General features: G+C 44.5%; 1 non-coding gene across 1 annotated transcript; it reads right to left on the reverse strand.

Annotated features, from left to right (window-relative positions):
- Positions 1 to 587: 587 nt before the first annotated feature.
- Positions 588 to 694, reverse strand: LOC120250782. Its single transcript, XR_005533119.1, has one exon. It is a non-coding gene; the product is annotated as a small nucleolar RNA R71 (small nucleolar RNA).
- Between the last annotated feature and the right edge of the window lie 13,073 nt (positions 695 to 13,767).

A 13,767-nucleotide genomic window follows, 5' to 3' on the forward strand; every position in this document is an offset into this window, starting at 1 on the left:
AATTTCAGTTTCTGCTGAGAAGCCCGCGATGAGCTACAGTGACTGCTACAGTGAATGTGCTACGATGATCCCCCGAAAAACACCGCTTTGTCCCTGAATTCATCCCCAATTGCGTCGCCGAGCCCCAGGGCTTCAAATGGGCCTGAAATGTAAAAATAACACAATTTAAAACCAAAAGGGCATCGATTCAACAAATAAATATAAAGAATCATACAAAACAAATACGTGCAGAATACGTACTTTTAGACGTTTATCAACCTCATCTTTATCGATTGCCTTACCTCCTCCTTTACTCGTGCTCTCTTACTTGTTGCTTTTACTTTTGAGAATTGAATCATTGTCACACTTATCACTATTGATTTTTCAAATAGCTAAGAAGTGAATTAAGTGTTTTTATTCCCTACTCCCTGTGGATTCAATACCCGCTTATCCGGGATTATTACTTCGACAAACTCGTGCACTTGCGGGATATACGCAAAGGGAGAGCGAAGCAGTGGCTACATTCATTACCTAGAGCATCGATTACCACATGGGAGGAGATGGTAGAAGCTTTTCTTGCCCGTTATTTCCCTCCCGGAAAATCTGCAAAGCTTAGGAATGAGATCTCATCCTTTGTTCAGTTGGAATTGGAGTCTCTATTTGAGACATGGGAAAGGTTCAAGGAACTCTTGAGAAAGTGCCCGCAACATGGATTCCCGGAGTGGATGATTGTTCAGACCTTTTACAATGGTTTGAACCCGAGTGCAAGGCAACTCTTGGATGCGGCAGTAGGAGGTACCTTAGGTAGCAAGACCCCTGATGAGGTCCGTCAGTTAATTGAAGAAATGGGGTTAAACATCTACTAATTGAATGCTAGGAAGAAGAAAAAAGTGGCCGGTCTCCATGAAATAGATGCGGTAACTTCATTGGCGGCTCAAGTGGAGAATTTGAGTAAGAAGTTAGATCTTCTAACTTCAAATAGAGTCGCGGCCGTGACTAATTGCATCGGGTGTGGTGGAGGACATGCTCCCTCCGATTGCCCGATCTCTATCGGTGATATTTCTTCAGTGAAGAACGTTGATTTTGTAGGTAATGGCATGGGACCTCAAGGAAACCCATATAGCAATACCTACAATTCGGGTTGGAAGAATCATCCCAATTTCTCATGGAGTAATCAGGGTCCACAAAAGGCCATGGGGCCACCGGGTTTCCAACAACAACAACAAGCACCTCAGGGGGAAAACAGAGTCTCAAGTTTGGAAACCCGAATGAATGACTTAGAGAAGCACTTGATTAGATTTGTGTAATCTGCAAATACAAGGTTTGAATCAGTCGAGGCTACACTTCGCAACCACACCGCCTCTTTGCATAACCTTGAAAATAAGGTGGGGCAAATTGCGAAGTCTCTTTCTGAAAGGCCACATGGAAGCTTGCCAAGCAATACAGAGACCAACCCTAGAGAGCATGTGAAGGCGATCACTTTGAGAAGTGGTCATGAGGTAGAAGGTAGGCTTTTGAGTGAGAAGCAAAAAGAACACACACCCGAGGTTATAGACGTAGAAGAGGGGACAAGCAAAGAGAAAGAGGTGGCACCCCCACCTTTCAAGCCAAGAATCCCTTATCCCTCTAGATTGAAAAATGACCAAGGGGATGAACAATACAAGAAGTTCCTGAGTTTGTTCAAATAACTCCACATCAATATTCCTTTTGTTGAGGCATTGGCCCAAATGCCTAAGTATGCGAAGTTCTTGAAAGACTTGTTGACTAACAAGAGGAAGTTGGAGGAAAGTGCTTCAGTGATTTTGGATGCTTCATGCTCGGTGGTATTGCAAAAGAATATGCCGAACAAGAAGAAAGACCCTGGAAGCTTCATCATTCCGTGTAATATTGGCAATCTAGGTGAGGAAATGGCATTGGCGGATTCAGGGGCCAGTATCAACGTTATGCCATACACCTTCTTTCAAAAGCTAGGCTTGGGCGAGCCTAGGCCTACTCGGATGACTTTGCAACTAGCGGACCGAATAGTGCGACATCCGAGAGGCATCATTGAAGACATGCTTGTCAAGGTGGACAAGTACATTTTTTCGGTTGACTTTGTATTGCTAGACGTCGACGAGGATGCAGATGTACCTTTGATACTTGGGAGACCGTTCTTGCGGACTTCCAAAGCATTGATTGATATGGACGGCGGAGAGCTCACATTGAGAGTTGGAGATGACAAGCTCATATACCACCTTGCTGAAGCAATGCGGCATTCTCTTGATTTCGATGATACTTTATACTTTCTAGACACTACTGATGAGATTGTTGATGAATACATGTAGGAAATGTTCAATCCAGATCCGTATGAAGGTTTGTTCGACCAAGAGGAGGGACTTGAAGATGTAATGATGCTTGGATCGATGGAAGAAGTACCATCTACCCCGGGGATCCTGAAGAAGGTGTTCTGGAAAATGAAGAGGGCTAGGAGACGTCACCGGAAACAATCCAAGGCTGTTGGAGACGTCCGTGAACGGAAGGAGTTGGATGGATCATTGCTAGGTGGTCCCAAGCCCGATAATACACCCTCTACTTTCAAGAGATTGTGCACATCATGCTTTAAAGTCATGGGTAAGAGGGCAACCTTCATCTATGAACCCCCGTGAGGTAAGACAAGGTACGTCAAGCTTAGTGACGTTAAACAAGCGCTTCTTGGGAGGCAACCCAAGTGGTTACTGTTTTTCTTAGTTGAATAATGTAGTGTTTTACATGAATAAATTGTGGAGTGTTGGTGTCTTGATTTTTAGATGTTTGTTCTGTGATTTTATTGTGGGTTTTTAGAGTCATCGTGTGGTTTCATGTGGAATTGGCGAAGTTTGGTCGTTTGAGCTCTATTTCATAATTTTCACTGGTAAAATTTGCATAATAGGGCAGGCTCTGAGTGTGTAAACATGTTCAGAGATTTTCTGTAGAGCTTGCAGGTTTTTCTAAGGCATCCAGTGAAGAAGCACGGGTGTGTGGAATTTCCGCACGCCCGTGGATGTGTATTGCAAGCTCATCCAGAGAAGGCACAGGGGCGTGCGACTGCCCCTGTGAACGACCATGTGACTGTCACACGCCAGTGTGGAATTTCCGCACGGGCATGTGAATTCCTACAGAGTTGGGCGGATTATCCCGAGAGCACACAAGGGCGTGGACTTGCCCCTGTGGAAGACCTTGTGAACCACACACGGGCGTGGGCAATTTCCACACGCCCGTGCAAAATTTTGCAGAGGAGTTCTCTCCATCCCAAGAAAACACGGGGGCGTGAGGCTGCCCCTGTGAGTTGGGCATGTGAATGTCCACGCCCGTGCGGAATTTCCGCACGAGCGTGTAGAACACTTGGCAATTTTCTCGAATGTTTAGGGAAGCCACATGGGCGTACGGCTGGTCCTGTGGGTCGGGGGCAAGGGCGTGGGTATTTTCCGCATGCCCGTGCGAGAGCAGTCAGTGTCGAAGGAGTGTTTTCCCGAGAGCGCACAGGGGCATGTGTACGCCCCTGTGGCTCTCTTGTAATGAGGCGCACGGGCGTGGGCAATTTCCACACGCCCGTGTGGATGCACAGAACGGCAAGGGGCGTGAGTTCTTTTTAAAGAAGACTAGTTTCTCTCCCTCTTCACATCCTCTATTCGTCTGAAAACATTCTCACATCATTCTCCGACTTCATAGCGCCGATTTGGTAGGATTTTTGCGAGTTTTTTCCGGCCGGTTCTTCATTTTCTCATCCCATCTCGTCGGTAAGCCCTATTTATCATTTTCTTTGCCAATTCATGGTTTACATCGATTAATTTAGTGAAAAATGCTTTGTCTCTTCAATTCGAAAGATTATTTGTGTTTTAGAACGAAGTAGAAGTGATTTCACGGGGCGTTGTTGGATTTTTAAGGCGCGGGCGTGCGGGTTTCACGCCCCGTGGATCCACACGAGCGTGTGGAAATTCCACACGACCGTGTGGATTTCTGCAGCATTGGCTAATCAACCTGTTTGATCGATTGTATTTTAAATTTTGCAGACTATGGCACCTCGGTCAAAGAAGTAGACTGATAAGCGGCCGCGTGAGTCATCTTTCGAGCCTGAGGGCATGAGTTTCACTATTCCCGAGCACCAGGTTTGTTTTGAGAGGTTGTCGAGAGTTCGGTTTGGACAAACTCGATTCCTAGATACGAGCATACTGAGAGATCTACAGCAGGGAGATGAGTTTGCAGATGAGGTCGAGAATCTCGTATCAGTAGGTCGTTGGAGGCGGTTATTGACAATTAAAGAGCCAGCCATCCAAGAGCTCGCACTGGAGGTATTATCATCATTTGAGTTTGATAGATCCTACGCGAGCTTCTGCAGTGTTGACACTATCCAGTTCAGAGTATTTGGACACCACCATAGTTTGAACATCACTCACTTTTCTGTTCTACTCGCCTTGTATGAGGAGGCATTCACAGATACAGAGGAGTACGCTCAGTTACCGACTGATTATCCTGGAGCCTTGACCCCGCAGAGAGCTTACAGAGTGCTATGTGGTCAGGGTCAGTACGAGCCGGGGGTGTCCAAGGCCACGTGCCTTTCCCGACCTGCATACAGATATTTGAATGCCATCATGAGTAGGTCGGTGAATGGCCGTGGAGATAGCACTGGTGTTCTGAGCCGACAGGAACTTCTGTACTTGTACTCAATGGTGCAGCGCGTACCGATTCACTTAGGACACATCATGGCAGAGTACATCAGACATCAGGGGCATTATGCTAGATTGGGAGCGATTTTCTTGGGCCCTTACATCACGAGATTAGTATTGGGCATGGGTCTCTTGGACGCGATTCGCGGGGCCGAGAGGACGAGTATACCTGCTCCCCTGAGCCTAGAGACGATGAGGTTGATGGGCATGGTTTGCAGGGTTCGGACAGGGGTTTTTACTTTAGTGCTACCAGCTCCAAAGATAGCCGAGGATGAGGGTGATGAAGCCGGGGTACCTCAGCCCGCTCCTGAGCCTCAACCAGCACCGATGGAGACCGAGGTACCTCAAGTGGTAGAGGAAGCACCCCCCGTGCGTATGTTTTCACCATCTCAAGCTCATGATTGCTTTGAGAGGCTCAAGAGCACTTTGGGGGTGATACGGACAGAGGTCGTTGAGGTCTGGGCAGAGATTTCAGAGATCAGGGTAGCACAGGTTGTTCAGTACACGGAGTTCATGGCACGTTTCGACGTATTACAGCAGATCTTAGAGCGAGACGCGCCTCCTCATTTGTCTTGCGACCGAGGACTTCTCAGCCCTCCTCCACATATCCTACACCTCCATCCCCTACCCCGGCACCGGTGGACCCACCATGTGTGTCTTCACCAGCAGTAGCACCGGAACCTGAGGGCAACACCGACACTTGACTTTACTTTATTTTACCTTTATGCACTTTATTTTCAGACTTGTTCACTCAGATAGGATTCTCCTTTTGATTTTATTTTCATTTTGCATCTCAAGTTGTATTCTCTGCTTTATCTTTTATATACTCGGGTTGATTTTGTTTTTTATTAAGCTTCACTGAACCCCCTCGTGTATGCGTGCAGATGGTCTTGTCATCTTGGGAATTGAGACTTTGTCATGGGCATGGCCAAGGTGCTTCGGCACATGGCCGTAAGAGCTTCACAACCCGTCGGAACATTACTCCCAAGGACTTAGCTCCATCAAACGAGACACTAGGATTCAGGGGAGTATTGTTTTGATTGCTTCTCCAACATATATTCTTCATTGATATTCATTCTTGGTGAGCTTGCATGTGTACAATGGGGACAATGTACAACTTAAGTGTGGGGGGAGTTTCATAGTGCACACATCTTTTCTATTGTTCTTGATTGATATATGCTCACATAGCCAATGGCGGTTCACCTTAGTTGCAATGATTGTATTCTTGAGTTTAGGAGAATTTTTAACATTGAATATCTTCATGCTCTAGTTTTATTTGAATTTTTAGGAATTTTTGCCCGAATTACACTCAGTGCACTACTCACTCTTTAAACTTTAATGGAAACTCATGTTCAATGTTAAAGGGACTAGTTACAGTTGTTTCTTGTGTTAAATTCTGAAAAAACAATGGAAAATGAAAAGAAAGAACAAAATAGTTTTATTGTTTATTTGTGCTTGTTGGGTGGAAAGAGCTACCACCTATGAAGTATGAAGCTACTCTGATAAGTCAGATATTGGCTATGACCTAATGAGAGAAAGAGCTATCTCATAGGATGAGTGAAAGCTACCACTCCGGTAGAAAGAGCTACCACCTCGAAAGTGTGAAAGCCACTGTAGCGGCCGCTTTAGAAAGGGCTACCTTAGAGGATATGTGAAGCTACTACCATCTTTGAAATTATTGTCACTTTTGTAGATAAATAAGTCCCTTGTACTTAGAACTTTGAGGAGTATATCTTGGGTTGTTTTGAGTGAGTTCACACACGTACACAATTTCGGGTTTATTGTCTTTTTTATTCAAGTTTTTAACTAGAGCTTCGATCTTTCATATTTAGTGTTGAAATTTCCCTTACTTGTAGAATGCTCTCTTTGTATACTTTGGTGAACCTAAGGCCAAGCACTTTCAATTTTTTCTTCATTGATGTACAGAATGTTTAATTTTTGCTTGAGGACAAGCAAAAGCTTAAGTGTGGGGGAGTTTCATAAGTGCTTGTGTGATATTAATGCGAAGCATTCTTTCCTTATGTTGAGCATTACTCTTCTCAGGTTTTTACACTAATATGTGTGTTTTTATGTTATTTTCGTCTAGGTAGGGTTGTGAAGCCGATTATGAAGGAAAGAAGCCAATGTGGATCATAATGCACCGATTTTGGGGGAAATCTTGTTAAAGTTCAACCACGAAGACATAGGTCGGGTGTGAGATGCTAGAGTGTGTGCCAACCTCCTCGTATTCTAGTTGGCACATCCATTTGGAGGGGCACAAGAGCAGTCACACTCGAGCATTCTGACTTATGAACATAGAACAAAAGCTTCACCAACTTGTCTATCATTGAAGAAGCAAGTGATCCACGACGTGAATGTGTGCCCGTTTGCATTACCCCGATGAAAGCATGGATTCAGGAAGCTATTCAGGCCGGATACTGTAGGAGAGAAATGCAGCAACGCTGTAGGAAAGTACTGTAGCAGCACTGCTCACAGTCGGCCGAGAAAACAGGAAATCAGAGAACCCACACGGGCGTGTGGAAATTATCCACGCCCGTGTGGAAATTCCACATGGGCGTGTGAAAGATCCACAGGCCCGTGTGGTCGCCCGATTCCAGCCCTATTTAAAGCCGATTCAGCCCCGATTTCAGCATTCTTTTCTCCATCTTTTCCCCAACTTGAGAGAAGGCTTCGGCTAGCGTTTTGAGGGGTATTGGCTATGGTTTTGGAGAGGTTCTACGGCTCCGACATCGTCATTCCTTAGGAAGAAGGTTGGTAGGGGAGCTTCCGTCGAGGCGTATCCTATACCGGACGAGGGAATCCTTGGACGATGAGTAGAGGACTCTCCACAAGACCATCGACATGACCATCGAGGGGGTTTCTCTATGGATTCATTGCTTTTACATTCTATTTCTTTGATTGCACTTAGCTCCATGGAGAGCTAAACCCCTAGTGGGTACTTGGGTATTTGTGAACCCTAGGATGTATTTGTTTCATTGAATCTCTTTATTATGCTTTCAATTAATTGATGTTTATTGTGAGTTCCAACCTTGAATGCTTGATTGGATGAACATTTCCCCTAGAGTGACACTAGGGTTGAGAGTTCTCGTTGGTAACCTTGTGAGTGAGTGACACACCACGAGTGTTAGACAAAGCTAGGTTGGAGAGGGTTGAGAGGGTGAGTCGAGAGGTACAGGAGCGTCCCCTTTCCCCTCCGACGTGATAGATTCTACCTCCATTCCTCGAGTTCTTTGCGGCCATAATAGAGTGAATGGTCTAAGGGATGACCTTCCGCTGGGGCTTAGTTGCGCGTGCAACGGAGTTAAGCGTTGAGGTGATCTTAGTATCTAGGGCTTAATCATGGTTAGGGACCTTCTACCTGGACCAAAGGGTTAGGTCTATAATTAGGAAGAGATTTATCACTTGGAATCCCTAGAGCTCATTGCAACTCTATGCGAGTACGAGGTTGAGAGGTTATCTAATCTCTCCTCTGGGACATGTATAGGGTTAGGCATAGTTGACCTTAGATTTGGGACTATGTAATTAAGGATTTCCACGACTCACCATTGCATTGATTAGGAAGCATAATAGAGGGTTCTTGCACTTGAAACAATTATCCTAGGCGGAGCATTATCCGAGTACCCCATCTTTATCGATTGCCTTACCTCCTCCTTTACTCGTGCTCTCTTACTTGTTGCTTTTACTTTTGAGAATTGAATCATTGTCACAGTTATCACTATTGATTTTTCAAATAGCTAAGAAGCGAATTAAGTGTTTTTATTCCCTACTTCCTGTGGATTCGATACCCGCTCATCCGGGATTATTACTTTGACAAACCGGTGCACTTGCGGGATATACGCAAGGGGACCTTGTCAAGGTGGCACCCCCACCTTTCAAGCGAAGAATCCCTTATCCCTCTAGGTTGAAGAATGACCAAGCGGATGAACAGTACAAGAATTTCATGAGTTTGTTCAATCAACTCCTATCAACATTCCTTTTGTTGAGGCATTGTCTCAAATGCCTAAGTATGCAAAATTCTTGAAGGACTTGTTGACTAATAAGAGGAAGTTAGAGGAGATTATTTCATTAATCTTAGATGCTTCTTGGTCGGCGGTTTTGTAAAAGAACATGCCGAAAAAGAGGAAAGATCTGGGAAGCTTCATCATTCCGTGCAACATTGGCAATTTAGGTGAAGAAATGGCATTGGTGGACTCATGGGCCAATATCAATGTTATGCCATACACCTTATTTTAGAAGCTAGGCTTGGACCAGCCTAGGCCTACTCGGATGACCTTGCAATTGGCCGACCGAACGGTGAGACATCCGAGGGGTATCATCGAAGATGTGCTTGTCAAGGTGGATAAGTACCTATTTCCTGTAGATTTTGTGGTGCTAGACGTCGATGAGGATACGGATGGACCCTTGATACTTGGGAGGCCATTCTTGCAGACTTCAAAGATATTGATTGACATGGATGACGGAGAGATAACTTTGAGAGTTGGAGATGACAAGCTCACATACCGCCTTCCTGAAGCCATGCTGCATTCTCTTGATTTCGATGATACTTTATATTTTCTAGATACTACTGATGAGATTGTTGATAAATATATACAGAAAATGTTCAATTCGGACCTGTACAAGGGTTTGTTCGACCAAGAGGAGGAAAATAAAGAAATAATGATGCTTGGCTCGACAGAAGAAGTACCGTCCACTCAGGGAATCATGAAGAAGGTGCTTCAAAAGATGAAGAGGGCGAGAAGATGCCACCGGAAATGCTCCAAGGCTGTTGGAGATGTGCGTGAACCGAACAAGTTGGATGAACCATTACTTGGTGGTCCCAAGCTCGATAACTCTCCCTCTACCTTCAAGAGACTCTGTTCATCATGCTTTCAAGCTATAGGTAAGAGGGCAACCTTACCTATGAACCCCCGTGAGGTAAGACAAGGTACGTCAAGGTTAGTGATGTAAAATAAGTGCTTCTTGGGAGGCAACCCAAGTGTTTACTGTTTTCTTAGTTAGTAGTTTAGTTTTTGTGCGAACAAAGTGTTGAGTGTTGGTGTCTTGATTTTTAGATGCTTTTACTGTGTTTTTATTGTGGATTTTTAATTTCATCATGTGTTTTCATGTGGATTTGGTGAAGTTTAGGTCGTTTGAGCTTATTTTTCATATTTTCTCTGGTTGAAGTTGCCTTGTAAAGCAAGCTCTGAGTGTATAGTTGTGTTCAGAAATTTTCTGCAGTGCTTGCAAAGTTCTCTAAGTGTCCAGAGAAAACACACGGTCGTGTGGAATTATTGTATGAGCGTACGTTTCTGTTCAGAGCTCATCTAGAGACGGCACAAGGATGTGGACTCGCCCCTGTGAGCGACCTTGTGATGGTCCAAGCCCATGGGTAATTTTTGCACGGGCGAGCGCCTTCTTGTAGAGACTTCACGAATTATCCTGAGAGCACACAGGGGTGTGTACTCGCCCCTGTGAGCGACCCTGCAAAAAACGCATGGGCGTGGGACATTTCCGCAAGCCCGTGTGGATCTCTGCAGATGAGCTTTCTCCATCCCAAGAAGACACAAGGGTGTGCGGCTGCCCCTGTGAGTTGGGCTTGTGAACGTCCACGCCCGTGTAGAATTTCCGCACGGATGTGCGAAACACGTAGCGATTCTTCTCGTTTGTACAGAGAAGTCACAGGGGCGTGCGGCTGCCCCTGTGGATCGGGCGCAAGGACGTGGGTAATTTCTGCACGCCCGTGCGGTTCCATTCAGAGATAGTGAGGGTTTTCCCGAGAGCACACAGTGGCGTGCACCTGCCCCTGTGATGCTTTCCTATGGAGGCGCACGGGCGTGGGTAATTTCCACACGCCCGTGTGGATGAACAAAATTCCAAGAAATGCGAGTTTTTCTTTAAAATCTTTGTGAATTCTCCTCTTCTTCACTTCTAACCATTCGAAAACCGCTCCTGATCAGTTTCCCGGCCTCTCACCGCTGTTTTAGAGGGTTTTTGAGAAAACTTTCACGCCGAATTCAAAGTGTTCATACCCATTTCATCTGTAAACCTCTTAATTTCTCTTCTATTTGCCGTTTCTTATTTTTAGTGGATTAAGGTCTTGAGTTGCAATAATTTTCACTTTATAATGGTTTGTGCATGTTTAGATAGCATTTAAAACATGGTTAGAGGTTATATTTTTGGAGAATTGACGTAGAACCGTGCGGTTTTCACACCCCGCAAATCCACACGGGCGTGGGCAATTTCACCAGGCCCGTGTAGAATTTTGTAGTATGTTGTTTTTGAACTTATTTGATCATTTCTTCTTCATTTATTATAGAAATGGCACCTACAGTGAGGAATAATGCAGTTAAGTGTCTCTGAGATACCCCACTTGAGCCAATACACATGGACTTCTCGAATCCCAAGCATCAGGCTCGATTTGAGAGATTATCAGCGCTCGGTTTTGGTTAGACTCGCTTTGCAGATTTACAGGTGCTGAGAGATATTCAGAGGGGTGATGAGCTAGCTGACGAGATTGATGAGATGCAAGTAGTAGGGAGCTAGAGGAGGTTATTGACGATCCGTGAACCAGTTTTCCATGCAGTGACACTAGAGGTGTTGGCGTCTTTCGAGTTTGATCATGCACATGGGAGAGTTGACAAAATGGATACTATATAGTTCCGAGCATTCGGACATCCATTCTGTACGAGTGTCACCGAGTTCTCGATTCGTATGGGCTTGTATGATGGCACGTACACAGGTACAGAGAAGTATAGAAGTCTGCCGACAGATTTTCCAGGTACAGTGACTCCGCATCAGGGGTACAGGGTTTTGTGTGGGCTACAGGTATTTACACTCAGTCGTCAGCAGGTCTGTGTCAGGTCAAGACGACAACATAGCTGTGTTGAGCAGGCAGGACTTACTTTTTCTATACTCCATGGTTCGTAATGTGTCGATTCATTTGGGGCACATAGTGGGATACGTTTTGAGGCACGAGGGCCAGTTTGCGTGAGTGGGATTATTATTTGTTGGTCCTTACGTCACTAGACTCATCTTGGGGTTGGGCTTGATGGACGCTTTACGTGGTGTTGAGAAGACGGTCGTGCCTGCTCCTCTGGGATTTGAGACGATCCGGCTAATGGGGTTGGTACACAAATGTGGGCCCAGGATATATATTAGAGCTATATCCACCCCAGAGACCGCTGGCAGCGGAAGGGATGTAGCAGAGGATCCCCAACAGATTCCCGGGCCTGAGTTTGCACAGAATGGGACTGGAGCACCCCTTGCAGCACAGGAGACATTCTGGAGATCAGTACCTATTTTTACTCCTCCTCAAGATCGTGATCATATTGGGAGGCTCGAGAGTGCTGTGGGTGAGCTTCGGATCGAGATCATAGAGCTCCAGGCTATACAGACCGCACAGTATACTGAGATTGTGGCCCATTTTGACGTGTTATATCAGTTATTGATCAGCAGATCTTCAGTCCTTTCAGAATCACCATTACCATCTCCACCGGCACCATTTGACCTAGCACCAGCATCAGCAGTAGAGGAGCCGGAGCGCGACACTGACACTTGATTTATTTTCTTTCATTTTATTACTTTCTTACATTTCATTTTGGACTTGTATACTCAGAAAGGACTTTCCTTCTGAGTTTATTTTCATTTTGTTGTCTCGAGTTGTATTTATTTCTCTATCTTTTATATATTCGAGCTGTTTTTGTTTTATTGAGCTTCACTAAACCCCCTCATGTATGCGTGCAGATGGTCTTGTCATAGTGGGAATTGAGAACTTGTCATAGACACGGCCAAGGTGTTTCAGCACTTGGCCGTGTAGGCTTCACAACCCGTTGGAACACCACTCCCAACGAATTAGCTCCATCAAATGCAACACTAGGAGTCAAGGGAGTATTGTTTTGATCGCTTCTCCTGTATTTATTCTTGATTTATATACATCATGAGTGAGCTTGCATGTGTACATTGGGGACAATCTACAGCTTAAGTGTGGGGGGGGGGGAGTTTCATAGTGCACACATCTCTTTTATATTAGTCTTGATTGTTATACATGCTCACATAGCCAATGGCAGTTCACCTTAGTTGCAATGATTATATTCTTGGGTTTAAGAGAATTTTTAACATTGAATATCTTCATGCTCTAGTTTTTTGCTTTAATTTGTAGGAATTTTTGACTGATTGACACTTGTTGCACTACTCACTCTTTAAACTCTTTTGGAAATTCATGTTCGATGTTAAAGGGACTAGTTATTGTTGTTTCTTTTATTATTTGGGGATAAAAAATGAAAAGAAAGAACAAAATAGTTTTGTTGTTTAGTTGTGCTTGTTGGGTGGAAAGAGCTATCACCTATGATGTATGAAGCTACTCTCATAAGTCGGATACTAGTTATACCCTAATGAGAGAAAGAGCTATCTCATGGGATGTGTAAAAGCTACCACTCCGGTAGAAAGAGCTACCACCTCGAAAGTGTGAAAGCCACCTTAGCGGCCGCTTTAGAAAAGGGCTAACTTAGAGGATGTGTGAAGCTACTACCCTTTTTGAATTTGTGTTGTTACCTTTTGTAGATAAATAAGTCCCTTATACATAGAACTTTGAGGAGTATACTTTGGGTTGACTTGAGTGAGTTCACACACTTACACGATTTCGTGTTCATTGTCCTTTTTGATTCAAGTTTTAGCTAGACCATTGATTTTTTGTATTTAGTGTTGAAATCTCCATTACTTGTAAAATGCTCTCTTTGCATGCTTTGGTGAACCTAAGGCCAAGAACTTCCAATATTTCCTTCATCTATGTATACAATGTTTTAATTTTTGCTTGAGGACAAGCAAAAGCTTAAGTGTGGGGGAGTTTGGTAAGTGCTTGTGTGATAAGAATACGAAGTGTTCTTTCCTTATGATGAGCATTACTTTTATCTGGTTTTAACGCTAATATGTGTGTATTTATGTTACTTTCATGCATATAGGGTTATGAAGCCGAATCTTAGAGAAAGAAGACAATGTAGATCTTGAGTGCAGCATTTGGAGGAAATCTTGAGAAGGTTCAAATGTGAAAACATAAGTCGGGTTCAAGATGCTAGAATGTCTACCAACCTCCTTGTATTCAAGCTAGCACAATGATTTGGAGGGGCACAGA

Source organism: Dioscorea cayenensis, chromosome 19 (assembly GCF_009730915.1).
Source record: "Dioscorea cayenensis subsp. rotundata cultivar TDr96_F1 chromosome 19, TDr96_F1_v2_PseudoChromosome.rev07_lg8_w22 25.fasta, whole genome shotgun sequence".
Lineage (NCBI taxonomy): Eukaryota > Viridiplantae > Streptophyta > Magnoliopsida > Dioscoreales > Dioscoreaceae > Dioscorea > Dioscorea cayenensis.